The sequence below is a fragment of the Podarcis liolepis genome, assembly GCF_965112155.1.
Source record: "Podarcis liolepis genome assembly, chromosome: 3".
NCBI classification, from domain to species: domain Eukaryota; kingdom Metazoa; phylum Chordata; class Lepidosauria; order Squamata; family Lacertidae; genus Podarcis; species Podarcis liolepis.
This window is the reverse complement of record NC_139557.1, coordinates 53996010-54013659: the sequence shown is the minus strand read 5'-3', so window position 1 is coordinate 54013659 and position 17650 is coordinate 53996010. Positions and strand designations below refer to the sequence as shown.

At 42.8% G+C, this 17650-nt stretch overlaps 1 long non-coding RNA gene across 1 annotated transcript; it reads left to right on the top strand.

Annotated features, from left to right (window-relative positions):
• The first annotated feature begins 2282 nt into the window (after positions 1-2282).
• On the top strand, positions 2283-13467 carry LOC310704478. The gene is made up of 4 exons (XR_014524805.1): positions 2283-2479; positions 5932-6101; positions 10175-10291; positions 11983-13467. It is a non-coding gene; the product is annotated as an uncharacterized lncRNA (long non-coding RNA).
• The last annotated feature ends 4183 nt before the right edge of the window (positions 13468-17650 follow it).

The window sequence follows — 17650 nt, the reverse complement described above, 5'->3', positions numbered from 1 at the left end:
GAACTGCTCTACCTCCTCTGTTTTTTTACATCAAAAAAAAACTCCATAGATTTTTAAGGATATAGTATATACATATTTGTTCTCTAAAACCCACACAGAAAATGGATGGACTTTAGTCCTGTCATGTGATGAACTGGCCTGAAACTAATTTTGTCCTTGAGTTCATCTCTAGGTATAGCTTCTATTCCTTGCATAGACAAGAGAAAACCATAGGTTAGCATAAAAAAGAGAGAGAAATAGCTACTTTGTCTTAATGTTTTGAAAGAGAACACAAGGTAAGTCAAACAACTGAGTTCAAGGCCAGAGATCATGTCACTGTAGGCAATACAAAATTCAACTGGGCATTTGTTGGCCTCCATTCTTCCTCTGGTCAAACAGTGAACTGGTACTCATTATCGAAAATTTCTTCAGATCTATATTGCTATGCATTAAAAAATGGAATAAATACCATCTATTTTTAACAAGAAAAAATGTTTGGAATTCAATGGTGAATTGAACATAAGGGCTTTGTAGGATTACAGTGGCCTCTTTGTACTTGATGGAAGGCCATTGAAAAATGCAATGGAGAATGAACAGAAGTCCATTTGCTTCTCACTGCAGATAAACCAGAGATTTATCAAGGATGTGATCAATGCCTAGCTTAGTGAGAATAATCCCATTTTTCTTATTCGATACAGCATGCATAATGAATTAAAGACTTAAACTGCACTTTTACAACTCAAAAAATGGGGGGAGTGCATTTAAAGAGAAGGGCATTAAATCCATTCATGATCATAATATTAATGTTGTGTTTGTTACAGGTCTGGTTTTTCTAGGCATGTTTCCTTCATAATCATAAGATATCAAAATGGATTAGAGCAGTACAGAAAATAACTAAAGATGTGAATTCTAATATATTTGGGTTCTGCTCCATCCAGCTGATGTTATTTCGAAGCGGTTGCTCAAGACTTCTAAAGATTAAGCAAGAACTCTAGAAACCCAGGAATCCAGCAAATCTGCAGAAACAGAGACAGAGTATTGTGGCATTAAACTGAACCCAAGAATTTGTTTAGGGAAACCTGGCATGTCAGGAAATCCAGTAGTGGGATGGAGCTGCCGAGCTCACTTGTCAATACCGCTGCTTCTGCATCTTACCTGAACAAGTGCTGGGCCAAGCCAAAGCAGCAGAAAAGTTGGATCTGTATGGATGCATCAGAGGAGGCAAACTGGCACTCCTGCCAGCACTTCTGCACAATCCCAACATCAGTGTTATTGATGGGTAGTAGCCACCCATGCTGTGTTCCACCTCCTCTGTCAAATATAAAAGGTAAAGGTAAAGGACCCCTGACAGTTAAGTCCAGTCGCAGACGACTCTGGGGTTATGGAGCTCATCTCGCTTTACTGGCCGAGGGAGCCGATGTTTGTCTGCAGACAGTTTTTCCAGGTCATGTGGTCAGCATGACTAAGCCGCTTCTGGCGAAACCAGAGCAGTGCACGGAAACACTGTTTACCTTCCTGCTGGAGCAGTACCTATTTATCTACTTGCATTTTTGGTGTGCTTTCAAACTGCTAGGTTGGCAGGAGCTGGGACCGAGCAACAGGAGCTCACCCCGTCACGGGGATTCGAACCACCAACCTTCTGATTAGCAAGCCCAAGAGCAAGCCCAAGATGGATGGTGCACTCTGGTTTTGTTTGTGGGCTTCCCACAGGCATCTTGTTGGCCACTGTGAGAACAGGATGCTGCAGTAGATGGGCCTTTGGTCTGATCTAGCATGCTTTTCTTATGCATCAGTGATATTTGGCTTTCTTATTGCCTGATACAGTTAATTAATATCAAAACCAGCTGTTTTATTTCTCTTTTCTGCTGCAAAGACTCTTAAAGGCTGCTGTCTGTAGCTGGTTTCCTGTTTTTATTTCTATTGTTTTATACATGTATGTTATATATTTTTATTTTTATTTTAGAAATTGATTTCCTCCCCCTTCCCCCCATTCTCACAGCCTATTTAAAATGCATGGAGCAACGGAACAACACATAAATAACTTTGCTTAAGGGGTGCTTATAGAGGTCAGCCTTGGATTCTAATTTGTTACTTCTTGTTTCCCCATTTTAAAAAAAAGTTTATTCCTGTAAATTTCATGATTATGAAATATTCCTGAAATAAAATTTCAGGAAATAAATAAAAAACTACATCATATATAGCTATATCAGAAATAAAAAACTATATCATATATTGTTAAGCAAATGTCAGATTATAGCACACTGAGAATATCCATAGTTCTCTTCTTCTTTTGTGGAAGACTATCAGTTTTGATGGAAAATGTGGATTGTTTGCATTCTTGCCTCCCTAAGCCATTTGTAACATGTATTTTTGTTCTTGTTTACCAGTTTTCATCCATTTCCTCCCATACCCTGTGGAACATTCTGCTCCTTCACCCACTAAACAGAGAGAAGCACAAGAAGCTACCTATCGTTAATAAATTCTTCATTTTAATACAACAGTAAGCCCCTTTTTTATGCCTTAATACAAGAGAGACTGCTCTGGTGGAAACTCTTTACTGCAATGTATTTTCTTGTTAATGGCTTCAAAGTAATATGAACCGCAGCATGGGCTTAATTCCTGAATGCAGTGCTAAAATAGCCTGGCAGTATTTTAGAGTAAACTTGCTGCATTTAACCAATGGGTCTCTAAGGACTGTAGGGAGTAAAATGTAATATGCTTCTGAAAGGTATAAATCAAGGTCCCTAGTTATATGCTTTCAAATGTGTATTTGACATTGTGTGGGTCAACTGATGCTTAACAGGCAATTTGTAGCTCTGTTAGAAGTTGTGTACCTAGTTCCACTTTTCGTCTTCTCGATATTTTGTATTCATAATGAAAATTAGGGCCCCCCCCCCCGCCCAGTAAATAAATGGGACTTTAACCTGAAGTGATCCCGACTTCAGTTTAAGGACATGCAAATCCCTCACAAGGTTAAATAGGTTTCTTTTCACCTCCAGCAATTATACTTCAAATGAAAAACCCACGTAGCCTAGAAAAGATTGCAATGTCTCCCAATTCAGATGTATTTATGGAAGAGAAGGTATTGCGAGTGACTATTAAGAGTTAGTGGTAAAACTTGTTTGCAGTGATGTCTGATGGGTGAACATTTTTGAGTAATGCTGCTACTCTGGTTTAGGTTGGGACCAGGATGACACCATGCAGGGCCAGTGCAAGGATATACAACTAGTTGGCAGGTAGTGTGCCCTCTGCTCCTGGTCTCTTTGGATCCAGAAAGGCTAGCATGTCAAGACTTGCCCACCCTCCCTATGGGATTCACCAGTTGTCCATTACGCTGAGTGTGTGCTATTCTCACATTCAGAACAAGGGGAACACCATTTTCCCACCTTCTTCATGCTGGTAAAGCAGGCAGGGTTGCAATATTTATTGATGTGGTTATTTGGTTGCATGAAACATTACTTGGGTCACAACATGGGTAGGCAAACTAAGGCCCAGAGGCCAAACTCGGCCCAATCGCCTTCTAAATCTGGCCCACAGACGGTCTGGGAATCAGCGTGTTTTTACATGAGTAGAATGTGTCCTTTTATTTAAAATGCATCACTGGGTTATTTGTGGGGCATAGGAATTCGTTCATTATTTTTTTCAAAATATAGTCCCCCCCCCCAAGGTCTGAGGGACAGTGGACCAGCCCATGGCTGGAAAAGGTTGCTGACTCCTGGGTCACAACTTTGGACAAGATACTTCCAGCTGTGCAGCCTGTTACATCCTTTATTGACCTTTGTCCATCCTGGCTGGTTCATGCAAACTAAGGAGGGTTCAGTGGGGGGAACCAAGGTATGGGGAACACAGCGTTGCATGATGAGGCAATACTTGGAGGTTGAGATGTGGCCACACCTGGAAAGAAACAACCTGAACCCAGAGATTTATGCCAACTGCCATGCGGTCACCAGTACACCTTTTTGGGGTTAGGGTCATTGGCTCAACTGCAGGTCCTCTTGGATCAAACTTGACTCATCCCAGTCTGAGTTCAGGCCCAGTTTTGAGATACAGTGAGCATATCTGACAACTGGATTTCCATTAGATTGATAAAGAATAAAATGGGGAAACCATACCAGTAGAAAACCAGTAGGAAATATACATGGAAATTCAGTCAGTAAGAATAGAGAGAAAAGGTAACAGCTCCATCACAAAAAAGGGATCTGGTTTGGGTTTCAGTCATGCTTTGGGGCATGTTCAGGGCAGAAATAAAATAAAATAATGATGAGGTCTTCTGATGAAGAACATTGTGTAACTTGTTTTTACAGTTTATGTCAGACTTGCTAAGACCAGGCAGCGTGCTGACACAGAAGACAAAAACAGTAGTGAAAACAGAAAAAAAATCTGCACACAGAATGCAGGTCTCATTGTCTGATGCAAAGCTGCCCCTCAGTCATTGTGAACTGTTAAGCCCAGTCGCTTGTTTACGTGCTCTCTATTGTGTTCGTATTGGTGTATTATTATTTTTTTAATATGGCAGGCTCACGTAGAATTGATTTAAGCCTGCAGTCTGTGGAACAAGAGAGATGATGCCTGAGTCCTCAGCTTGAAAGCTTCATGCAGTATCAAATTTGGGCCTGACTGGATGCAAACCCTCCAGGTGTCCCTATTTCCAGGGACAGTCCCAGATTTACAGAAGCCATCTCAGTTTCTGATTTGATCCCATAATGTTCTGCTTTGCCTTAGGACATCTCTATTTTCATTGGGGAAATGCTGGAGGTTATAGATTTATGCAACCCCCCAAGCCAGGGAGATAAGATACAACCTTAAGAAGGCACCTGAAGGCAGCCCTGTATAGAGTTTTTTAAAATGTTTAATTTTTTTATGCTTTTTTATGTATGTTGGAAGCTGCCCAGAGTGACTGGGCAACCCAGTCAGATTGGTGGGATATAAATATTGTTGCTGTTGTTGTTGTTGTTAAATAGAATGTTTCCATTTTCCTCAGAGAAATGTTGGAGTGTACATGGACTTTGCAGGTCTGCTCAATCAGGGATCTTCTGAAGATGTTTGTGCATTTGGCAAAAGAACAGAGTAGCTGTCTCTTTCCATGAAGGAAGACAATGGTTCTGGCACACTGTCACAACCTATCTTTAGTTGGAGTTTTGTATTGTTTAAAAACCTATCTTTAGTTGTTTTTAATTGCATGGCTGTAATTGCATGGCTGTAAACCATCTTGAGGCATATGTGAGTAGTGATTCAAACAGTAGCAAAATAATACTAAGACTATTAATAATAATGAATTAGGATGCTATAAAGCTGGCATGGGAACCTCAGGCCTAAGGACCAGATGCAGCCCTCGTGTTCTCCTTATCCAGCCCTGGGGGAGATCTTACTAGGGTAAAATTATCTGCATATAGGAACCCCTTTTGCACCATTGTTGAATGTACAGAGGTTTCGGAAAGTGGAACAGGACTGCAAGCACAAACCTGTTCCCCAATTATTCAATCAATGCTTGGAAGCCACATCTGAAATGGCCTCAGAATGAAGCAAATATTTGATTTTGGCCCCACTTCATGCATTGTCTGCGTTTTCTACCCAGCCATTTGTATGAAATAGTGTCCTTATGCCTCAGCTGATGCATATGAGCACTGACAGGTGTCCACGTGCTTTGGGTTTCCAACAACCTTGTCTATAGTCCCAGTTGGCTTTCCATCCGAGCCAGGGGTGTTCTCCATATGTTCCTGACTACAATTCCCATCAGCCCTAGCTTGACTGGCCAATGGTAAGGGTTGATGGGAGTTGTAGTCCAGCAACATCCAAAGGGCACCATGTTGGGTAGCTATGATCTATGCAATGAGCAGGGGCCAAGCGCTTTGATCAAGTGTTCAGTCTGCACTGCAACAGGTGCCTTCAAGACATTTTTCTTAGTACGATTAACCAGAACATTGATTATATTTTCTCTCCTAATTTTATTAGCATCGCCTTCTGCTCTCTAGCCTCTGAAGAGGAATTCTACTATTTATTGACAAATTCAGCTGATTCAATATCTAACATACTAATAATCCTAAAAATGTTTTCCTGGAAATTGGGCTCCCCTGAGTCCAATATAACTTACATCTTGGAGTGCAGTTATAGGGTGTAAAGAGGTAAGACAAATGCAGCCGAAAGCTGTGGGAAGCCAAGTGAGCATTTCAAATGCCTGCTAAGTTATCCTTTGAGGTCTTGCTTCCAAATAGAGAAAAGATGGGCACTCTGGCTCTCCTGGGGAAGCTGTTAAAGGCCTGTAGGATGTGATTTATTTGCACAGGTCTGATGAATGGCGTGAAATCAAACGACTTCAGTGAGGAAATGATAAACTATCTGGAGAATAATGCAGCTTGAAACCTAAACATATGTTTATAGTTGCTGTTCTGGGCTGATAGCCAAGAGGGCATTTTGCTTAGCAAGCTGGGTTAATATAAGTCATACTTTCCCAAAAGCAACACATACAAAACAAAAAGGGCCCCGCATTTAATACAGGGAGTAGACATATATTAGTTTCTCTTGGTTGTGGGAAAGACCAGGTACCAAAGGGTAAATAGCCATACAATTAGAACTTCAGTTCTTAATGCAAAGAAATAAATATATAATAAAAAATAAATAAGTCTATAATAAATAAATTGCTCAAAGGTAACAATTTATTAACACACTAATATATGTGAAACAATTTGATTGCCTGAAATATACTGTATAAATTATTATTATTTATATTGTAATTCACTAAAAGGCAGTCTTTGCCAAAGTGGTGCCCAGCAGAATTTTTGGACCACAACTCCCATCAGCCCCAGCCATAAGGGGATTTTGGGTGCTGGTGACCAAGTTGCTGGTTATGGCCATGAATGGCTGAATTTAACTAGAAAAAGTTTGGGGGGGTTTTAAGTTGCTCGCTGACACATGCCTTTACATATTTCACTTATGGGAATGTGGACACTTCAGTTTGTGATTTCTGTATGGAGGCTTGTGAAGAAGGAGAAAGCCCTGGTAAAATGACAGAAAGGAAGTGAAAGTTTCCGAGTAACTACTTAATGTATACAAGCAAACAGCATGTTTGGCTATATGCATAAATGATTACAACTCCTGTGAAAGGACGAATGCGTATCTGCTAAAGCGTGATACAGAAAGTTCAAGTTCTGTCAGTATATTGAAATAATAATAATAATAATAATAATAATAATAATAATAATAATAATAATAAATTTTATTTATATCCCGCCCTCTCCAGCCGAAGCCGGGCTCAGGGCGGCTAACAACACTAAAATAGTGCAACATTATAAAACATCATAAGAATTAATTAAAATCAAAATTGATGGCAACCATAAACTAAAGTATTGTAAAGATTGCCAAAGGAGGGAGTCAGGCTGTGCCCTAACCAAAGGCCTGGTGGAACAGCTCTGTCTTGCAGGCCCTGCGGAAAGATGTCAAGTCCTGCAGGGCCCTTGTCTCTTGTGACAGAGCGTTCCACCAGGTTGCAGCCGCAGCCAAAAAAGCCCTGGCTCTAGTTGAGGCCAGCCTAACCTCTCTGTGGCCTAGGACCTTCAAGATGTTTTTATTTGAGGACCGTAAGTTCCTCTGTGGGGCATACCAGGAGAGCGGTCCTGTAGATACGAGGGTCCTAGGCCGTGTAGGGCTTTGAAGGTTAAAACCAGCACCTTAAACCTGATCCTGTACTCCACCGGGAGCCAGTGCAGCTGGTATAGCACCGGATGAATGTGATCCCGCAGCGAAGACCCCGTAAGGAGTCTCGCTGCGGCATTCTGCACCCGCTGGAGTTTCTGGGTCAGTCTCAAGGGCAGCCCCACGTAGAGCGAGTTACAATAATCCAGTCTGGAGGTGACCGTCGCGTGGATCACAGTGGCTAGGTCAGGGCGAGAGAGGTAAGGAGCCAACTGCTTAGCTTGGCGGAGATGAAAAAATGCCGCCTTTGTTATAGCTGCAATCTGCGCCTCCATGGAGAGGGAGGTATCGAAGATTACACCCAAACTCTTAACGGACGGTGCTGGCACTAATTGCACCCCCGCAAGAGATGGGAGTTGCCCCCTCAATCCCATATCGTCCCGTCCCAGCCAGAGGACCTCTGTCTTCGAAGGATTTAACTTCAACCGGCTCCCACGTAACCATCCAGCCACAGCTTCCAAGCATCTGATCAGTGTGTCTGGGGCCGAGTCAGGATGGCCATCCATCAACAGATAGAGTTGGGTGTCATCAGCATACTGATGGCAGCCCAGCCCAAAACTCCGGACAAGCTGGGCGAGGGGGCGCATAAAGATGTTAAAAAGCATCGGGGAGAAAATCGCACCCTGAGGCACTCCACACACCAAGGAGTGGCGGGATGACAGTTCCCCCCCAAGCGCCACCCTCTGTCCCCGACCAGAGAGAAACGAGCGCAGCCATTGAAGGACTGTGCCCTGGATCCCCACGTCGGCGAGGCGGTGGTCCAGAAGTTCGTGATCAACCATGTCAAAAGCTGCTGACAGATCTAGAAGAATCAGCAGCCCCGACCCGCCTCGATCCAGCTGTCTACGAAGATCATCTGTTAGGGCGACCAGAGCCGTCTCGGTCCCATGACCAGCGCGGAAGCCGGACTGGAATGGATCCAGAGCAGATGTTTCATCCAGAAACCTACCAAGCTGTTCAGCAACCACTCTTTCAATCACCTTACCCAGGAATGGAAGATTCGAAACTGGGCGGTAATTGGATAGATCTAAGGGATCTAATGATGTTTTCTTTAAGAGCGGACGCACCACTGCCTCCTTCAGTTCCCCTGGGAATGTCCCGGTGCCAAGGGACAAATTGATGATATCCCCCAGGGGGGCCCGCACCTCGTCTGGACACGCTCTAATCAGCCAAGACGGGCACGGGTCGAGAGGACAAGTGGTGGGCTTTCCAGCTCGGAGGAGTCTGTCCACATCGGCTGGGGATATCCGGTCAAAGTGGTCCAATACTGGACCCGAGGACAGTCGAGGGGCCTCCAGTTCCTTTATTGTATCCAAATTGGCAGGGAGGTCATGGCGGAGCGACAGGACCTTCTCCGCAAAAAAGCTCGCAAATGCCTCACAGCTGTGTGTCGAATTGTTATTTAAATTTGGCTGTCCTTCGAGGGACGTTAAAGACCGAATTATACTAAATAATTGTGCCGGGCGAGAGCTAGCGGATGCAATGGAGGCCGAGAAGTAGGACTTCTTAGCGGCCTTCACTGCCATCTCGTAGGTTTTCATAAAAACCCTATAAGATGTTCTTGAGGCTCCGTCACGGGCACCCCGCCATACTCGCTCTAGCCGTCTGAGGTCCCGCTTCATTTTCCGGAGCTCCTCAGTAAACCAGGGAGCCCGGTTTCTGCGGGGTCGCAGAGGGCGCTTAGGTGCGATCTCATTGATGGCTGCCAGGAGCTGGGTATTCCAGCCCTCAACAAGCTCAGTCAATGAGTCGCCAGGGGGAGAAAGGTCCCGCAAGGCTTGACGGAATCTATCAGGGTCCATCAGCCTCCGCGGGCGAGCCCAAATCGGCTCACCACCTAAGCAGGGTGGGGGTGGAACGTCAATCCTGGCTTTCAGAGCGTAGTGATCAGACCATGGCACCTTCATCGAAGGAAACATGATCACATCTATACCGACGCCAAAGATCAGATCCAGCGTGTGGCCTGCTTGATGTGTGGCGCCCGAAACAAACTGGGAGAGCCCTAGTGTTGCCATGGAAGACACCAGGTCCAGAGCCTGTGAGGAGGGAGTGGCATCGGCATGGATGTTGAAGTCCCCCAATACCAATAGGTTAGGGAACTCCAAGGCCCAGCCGGCCACCGCCTCCAGCAGGCCTGACAGGGTGGCTGCTGGTGCGCTAGGTGGCCGGTACACCAGCCAGACAGCCAAGCTCACCTCGGAGCCCCACACTAGGCCAACACATTCAATGCCGGGGATCGGTGGCGGTGGTAGAGCCCTGAAAGAACAATCTTCCCGGATTAATAGTGCCACCCCTCCCCCCCGGCCCACAGCCCGTGACTGGTGGAGGACAGAAAAACCCGGTAGCTGAGATAACGGCTGCCAAAACCCGAGGATTTGTCCATCTTTAACAGTCATGTCCCTGGAATGCTGGTGTCTTGTGCTCTGTGGTCTGGTCAATATACTCCAACCCACGTTTTCCATATATTGTTACAAGTTACACAATCCTGCTATAAATCATTTCTCAGGTCCAGCTGAACGCAGGCCATGAGGGAAGCTGATCACAGGCATGCTCTTGCTGCTTCTGGGCCAGCATCCATGGTAGGCGTATTTAAACACATGAGCATCTGGGATGTTTAAGACAGGTAAGAGCTTGCATCGTGTCCTGCGTTACAATTAAATCAGCAGCGTTTTCACTGTCTTGGGGGAGGATACATTCTGAGTGTTCTCCATTTTTCAAACACAACAATGAATGCGAAAGAACTGTGCACGCTTGCATCTGTAGCTACAGGGAATTGCAGCTGCCATGCCCCAATCTGTGAGCGTGCACAGAAGAAAACACACCACGTTTCAGGGTCTTGGGTCTTGGCTGGTGCCCACAAGGAGGCATACTGTGTTATTCTACAAAGCATGGCACCCTCAGACTCCTGCTTTCTAACGGTAAAGGTAAAGGGACCCCTGACCATTAGGTCCAGTCATGGCCGACTCTGGGGTTGTGGCACTCATCTCGCTTTATTGGCTGAGGGAGCCGGCGTACAGCTTTTGGGTCATGTGGCCAGCATGACTAAGCCGCTTCTGACGAACCAGAGCAACACACAGAAACGCCGTTTACCTTCCCACTGGAGTGGTACCTATTTATCTACTTGCACTTTGATGTGCTTTTGAACTGCTAGGTTGGTAGGAGCAGGAACCGAGCAACGGGAGCTCACCCCGTCGCGGGGATTCGAACCACCGACCTTCTGATCAGCAAGTCCTAGGCTCTGTGGTTTAACCCACAGCACCACCCGCGTCCCTCCTGCTTTCTAAGGAAACGTCCAAATGTAGGTTTCCTGGAATGCTTGGCATCGAGGGCCTGGAACTAGTTTAGTGTGTTGCGCTATATGGGACACAAGGAACATGGGTCAGTGAAATTGAAGTAGCTGTAGGAGAATGTTTGGTTATTTCAAAGAAGAAGCCCAGCCAACATTGGTGAAAAAAGGAGTTTAGAACAGCAGCATGATTCACAGTCTATAGTTGAAATAGCAGTGTAACAGTGAGCTCTGTATCACAAGGGCGATATTTTCCATAGGCCTTAGGAAGGGTTTTCCATACAATATAAGGAGTTTTAGGAACATGCCTATTGAAAATGCCCCCATGCTTTATAGGATAATCCTACATACTACACTGTCGCTACAGGCCAAGGGGTGTGGGATGTCACATGGAAGCAGCCCACACCAGCTGTGCTCACCTCACACTAGATCTGTAGTGTTGGGATTTACATTATAGAAGGCTGAATGTATTTATATGAGTGTGTGCTGCCTTATTTTAGAGGAGTGTATTAATAAAGCACTGTAAAAACTATTTTAATTTGCTCTTTTTTTTTGGCGAGGAGGAGGGTTTAATAAGCATTTTTCTTGGTATCTTTAGCTGTTTGAAAGAAACCAAAGTGGGTTTTTCATTGAGGCAATGGTATGACAGGGTCTGGAAAATTGCCTTTGTTGGAAAACTAGCAAAAATGGAAATTGGCAAGAGAGGAAATTGTGGAAGAGTGATATTTATCTCTATGTATTAATCCAAGGTTAAGAGATATCCAGCCTCCAGTTTCTCAAAGATCCTTGTGGAGAGTTTCCCTCTCATAGATGGAGCTTATTGTTACTTGATGGAATGTTTTAATCATTTGAGCTTGGTCTATGCAGATTGCTGTTTTCCCAAGATTTTGTACTTCCTGTTCTTAAAAAAAATATCATTGGTGGTTGCAATTTTCACAAAATGTTATAAATATAGATACAGAAATGTGTTAAAGTCTTTTCAGCTAACTTTGAAATGGTATGTGTACTTTTGCCAATTTTCCCTACAGACGCTTGCTTGCATCCTCTGAAAATCTCTTCCGAAGGACTGGGAGACCGATTGAAACCGGCGAGGCGAAGCTGCTGGAGGAGGAGAAAGTCAGCAAAAACAGCCTCCTCCCTTTTGCACTACTTAAAACTCCTCCATGGGATCAAAAACCTTCTGTGCGTAGATGGAGCCTTTCTGTTCATGAAAGTTTATATCTGAATCCAACCCATCGAATAAAGTCAGGCTCAAATCTTAATGTAAACATAATAACTTTTTAGACAGAAGTTTTACTTTTCCTGGAAGTAAGCTACATTGAAAAAATCCTAAAAAGACAGACATAGAAAGCTGCTGTAAGAATGTACAGTGGTACCTCAGGTTACAGACACTTCAGGTTACAGACTCCGCTAACCCGGAAAGTAGTACCTCGGGTTAAGAACTTTGCTTCAGGATGAGAACAAAAATTGTGCTCCGGCAGCGCAATGACAGCAGGAGGCCCCATTAGCTAAAGTGGTACCTCAGATTAAGAACAGTTTCAGGTTAAGAACGGACCTCCAGAACGAATTAAGTCCTTAACCCGAGGTACCACTATATTCTTTTTTATTATAATAATTTCTATTAATTTTAATACAATTCCAATAAAAGCCACATTGTCACATTACCAAATTACAATCCAATTAAAAAAGAGAGAGTCAATTATTCAAAAACCAAATTAATCAATCTGATATGACTTCCGGTGTACTGGGTTTCAGGTTACAAAGTTATTATTTCTTCCTGCTTTCATAATCTTAATTAATCCAATAACAACCGTTCCGGTCTTAATCCTTTGTTGACAGCCACAGGTTTCTTGACTTTCATTCGTAGTTGTATATTTAATAACTTTTATTTCTGCAAGAATATATTCTTAAACTGTAGCAAAGATGACACTCGATTGATTTAAGCTGTGAATTCAAATTAAGTCTTCTCTAGATCTCTGTTGTGGCTAGAACGGTGTATGTCAAAAGAAAGCTCCCTCAGTTTATGGCTGCATATGCACCATATATTTAAAGCCCATGACTTCCCCCAAATAATCCTGGGAACTTTAGTTTGTTAAGGGTGCTGGGAATTGTGAGCGGTAAGCTACAGCTCCCATGATTCTTGGAGAAGCTTGTGTTTGATGTGCTTTAAATGTATTGTGTGCTTTCACTGTGACCTTTAAATACACACAGTAAGAATGAAGTGAGAAAGAAGATTGGGTGAGAAAGAGCGAATTTTATTTTTAAACTATACTCCAAACGTTGCACGCTATCTGTCAATCAGCACTTTGTCTCTTAATGAACTTTTACAGCCCAGTTGTGCTTGTCCCACAGTAGTTTCCTTATCAGCCGCCACCTTAATCTGTTTTTCATTCTGCCAGTTATATCGCTTCCTACTTGCATGAAGGCAGATTGTGCTTCACAATCAAGCCAGGCCTCTTTCTGACTCTGCAGTGGAAGCCTTATTGAAAAACTAGACACATTCAACCATTAGAACAAGCCAAACATACTAGGGAGAAGATGGTGTGCACAAGATGAGGCTGCACATTAAATAATATGCTGACTCCTCATATTGAGTCCACCCTCAAAGCACAATACTGTAGATCAAAATTTAACATCCACATTTCTGGAAATGGTCTTTACAAATCTTCAGGGGTCATAAAGCTTGTACCAGGATAAAAATATGTAACAAATCAGGTTCCTGGGGGCTGAATCAATAGGCAGATATTTTAATCAAGTTTTATTGTTTCAACTAACATGGTTAATTTACAAGAGATATTACAAGTGACCTCCCTGGAAAGCAAGCCTGCAGTGTCTATGGAAGGTCCCGAGCCACCCAGGTAACAATTCAATGAAAAAGAAACTACATCTAACATCCTTATTTTATATCTTTTTCTAAAAGTTTTTATTCAAACTTTTCACCCAGTTTTCCCCATTGTATTTTGGTTTTTAAAAGCTAACTTTGTTTTTGTTTGTTTGTTTCTTATCTTTTGAAGTGGAGGAAGTAGGTTAGAGGGTTGTCTGTTGCATTATTATAGGCCAACTGTTGAGATATTTATTGTTTCCTGCAATGTGTCCCAGTTTATTACCAGCTTGGATTGAAATGGGTGAAATAATACCTTTTATCAGGCCAAAGTGTTCAGAGCGCAAGTAAAACAGAACAAGATACTGATATAAAAAATTATTATATACACATATTATGCTACTTTCAGACTGTAAATTCGCTTAGAGATTATTGGATTCTGCACCGAGGGTATGGCTAGTTCTAAGATTACACACAGCATTTAAGATCTGAATGGCAAAAGAAAACTCTATATGTATTAGGCTAGATTTGTCATGATCTCCACCTTGGCTTCATTGTTGAAATATAAGGGCAGAGCAGGTAATGGATAAAGCAGAAACAGTTAAGTGTGTGGGAGGAGGGAAATGTAGCTTTGGCTTAAACTGTAAGTTAAGGTAGAATCTGTTAGCTTGGTTGATATTGCATTTATAAGGTTAGTCAGGAACTGGATGCTATGGCTGTAGCTGTTTAGAAGAAGAAGAAGAAGAAGAAGAAGAAGAAGAAGAAGAAGAAGAAGAAGAAGAAGAAGAAATACAGTTTTCATAGCCACTGGTGATCAACAAGAGCCAAGATATCATAGATAGCCTAAGGATGAACAAGAAAAATGATATTGGTTGCTAAACCCACTCCATCCTTCTACAGTACCATTGTCAGCATTATTGCTGTAAGGCAGAATGATGAGGGTCAAATTAAATGTAATGTATGAGATCCATAACTGGGTTTTCTAGTAGTCTGTGTGTGTGCATGCACGCAAACACTTAAATGTGTGTTATGAGGATGGGAGGGGATTCAGATCAAGGATCTGGCATAGGGGGAGAGGTATAACCTTTTTCTCACTGTCAATTTGTAATGTAAATAGCTTTCCTATACCCAGCGCCAAAGCTGCATGGAAGGGCAAACAAGTGGCATTCCACAATTCCGCTACTATCAGGACTCTCGTGTGTGTGTGTGTGTGTGTGTGTGTGTAAAATGCCAGGAGATCCTCTTTGCCTATTACTATCCTTTCACACCTCTGAGCTTGGTGATGCAATTCCCCCACCAAATAATGTGTATAAAAATCCATATATTAGTGGATATGTGCATAACATAAAAATGCATTGAATTGGGGAACATTGTTCCCAAAAGGAAAAAGTATAATATGCTGAACAAATTCACATATGGCCTTAAAAAATTTTTGAAACCAAGAGAAATGAATATGGGAAGATTTATCCATCTCTGCCACATCACATTTACTGTGGCCCTGAATTACATCCATTAACTACTGATATGAAGCATTTGAGTTCTGTACATACAATGAAACTTGCCTTCCTGTTCCCTGTCTTCTTTTGGAGGGTAAAAGAGAGGGACACACAGATTTTCCTCTGTGCTGTGGAGGTTTCAAACAGTAATGCTGTTACCTGCATCTGCTGTTACCCATCTTAGGCCTCTGCAGGCGTTCCATCCATGTGTGCTGTTAATATGCAAGTGGGGCTACAGGGATAAGCACATTGGCTCCACCCATTATCACTCTGCTGCTACCCTTCATGAGGACAGACTTGTGAAGCAGGGATCCTGCTTCAAGGCTCCCCCAAACATTTTAGATCTTTAATTTTCAAGGGCTCTAAAATGCATGGGAAGCTTCCACAAACAGACGACTTCCTCGCTACAAACATCCATGCACTTAGCTTCCAACCTGTAGTGGGTTGTAGGGTGAGGCAGTAGTGCTCACCTGACTTCCAATTACCCACAGCACCACTACAGACTAGGTTAGAGAGGGGAAGGTGACAGCAAAGTGAGCAAGGTGCAAATGCACCATGGGGGCACCATATTGGTTCTTCCGGCGTGTGTGCACTGCACCAACCTTGCCTCTTCCTCCTTCTTAGCCTTCTCCATCCTGGTATACAGCCGTGATGTGAGTGCCACTATCCTACCCCACTACTAAATTCCATATGACAATGGTGAACCAAAATGGTGACCAGGGGATACAGGGTCAGAGCTAATTCGTGCATCCGTATAACAGCTCCTTTCACATGTCAACGGAATATGACAGAAAGCTTGACGAGAGCTCTTAAGCTACTTATTTAATGAATCTGTCCTCTAGTTCAACTCCCCACAGAGCATTTATTCTCTCAAATTCATTAGAAACTTTGTTCAAGAAAACTTTTCCATATATCTGTATTCAATATATTGTTAGAATAAACTACTTCCATATATAGTTTTATCTACATAAAATTCATGCATAGGAAACAAAATGATGCTGCAGTCTTTAATGTTCCATCTCAACTTCATCTTGCTGATGTCAGATGGTATTTTTACGCTTTGTTTGTATAACCCTTTACAAGTACTCCCTCTAAGCCGAGGTTGTGGGTTTGGCATTTTCACATTAATTACCACACATTACCACGCCTTGCCCTGTTAACTGGCTTGCGGGATAAGAGCTTATGTGGTTAAAAATATGCCTCATCAACTTGCTAAAGACCTTTTAATGACACAGAGCAGATAACGATATGATTCTTTTTCATGAATTTTTAACTTTATGCTAAGATGGAGTAATTTTGCATTTAAATCTGCCTGCCATTAAACTTCAGGGCTAAGAGTGACTTGGGAAAGAGGTTTACAGTTTGCAATGTCACAGGGAAGATTCCCACCCCACCCCCCAATTTCAGGAAATAGCTTTTTCTATATCAAACCAAACTGTAGTATATCTGTATTTTTAAAAGCAATTTTTTTTACTCTTAACTTGATCAGATTGCCTGAATTCTATGGTATTCAGAATATAGAAGAATAACAGCATTCTACAAAAGAAGAAGAAAGAAGCCTGATCTGTTGCAGAATCAATTCCTATCTCATAAACTAGATTTTCTCCAGAAATGACATGGTTTGGCATTTGTGGCACCATTAACTGGATGAAGGGCACAGTACTTACTATGAATAATATGGTTCTGTATGCTGCACCGACAAGCTAGCACAGTACCCAGAGAAGTGTTACTGAAAGTAGGTATATAATAAATAATAATTTATTATTTGTACCCCACCCATCTGGCTGGGTTTCCCCAGCCACTCTGGGCGGCTTCCACAAAGACCAAAAAACTTCCCTGAATAGGGCTGCCTTAAGATGTCTTCTGAAGGTACATTTAACCCCTTTATCTATTACTCTTTGCAAGACCAGTTCAAGACACCTATTACCTGAACGAAGGCAAGATGGTGTCCCTCCTCTTCTTATTTATTTAGAAAATTTCATAACCCCTTTGTATGCAAGAGAAATTCAAAATGACACACCGAACAGAAACACGGTGCAATACAATATAATAATGATATATTGAAATAGCATCATACTCTTCCAAAATCGACAGGGGTCAAGGCTATCCTTTTGGGAAGGCTTGTGGGAATAAATATGTGTTGGATGTCAAAAATCCAGCACTGAAAGAAGCACCTTCTCTGATGACTGCAGCATACGTAGCAGGGAAGGCACAAGTAAGGTCATTGAGCCATGAGGTTACCAATGTATGAACAACAGTGGTTAATCTGTCCGAGTCCTTGCAATGGTCATATGTTATTTACCAGCTGAAGCTGGTAAAAGACATTCCCAACCACTGAAGACCTCGGGGGGGGGGGGCTCAGATGTCAAAGAGGGGTCT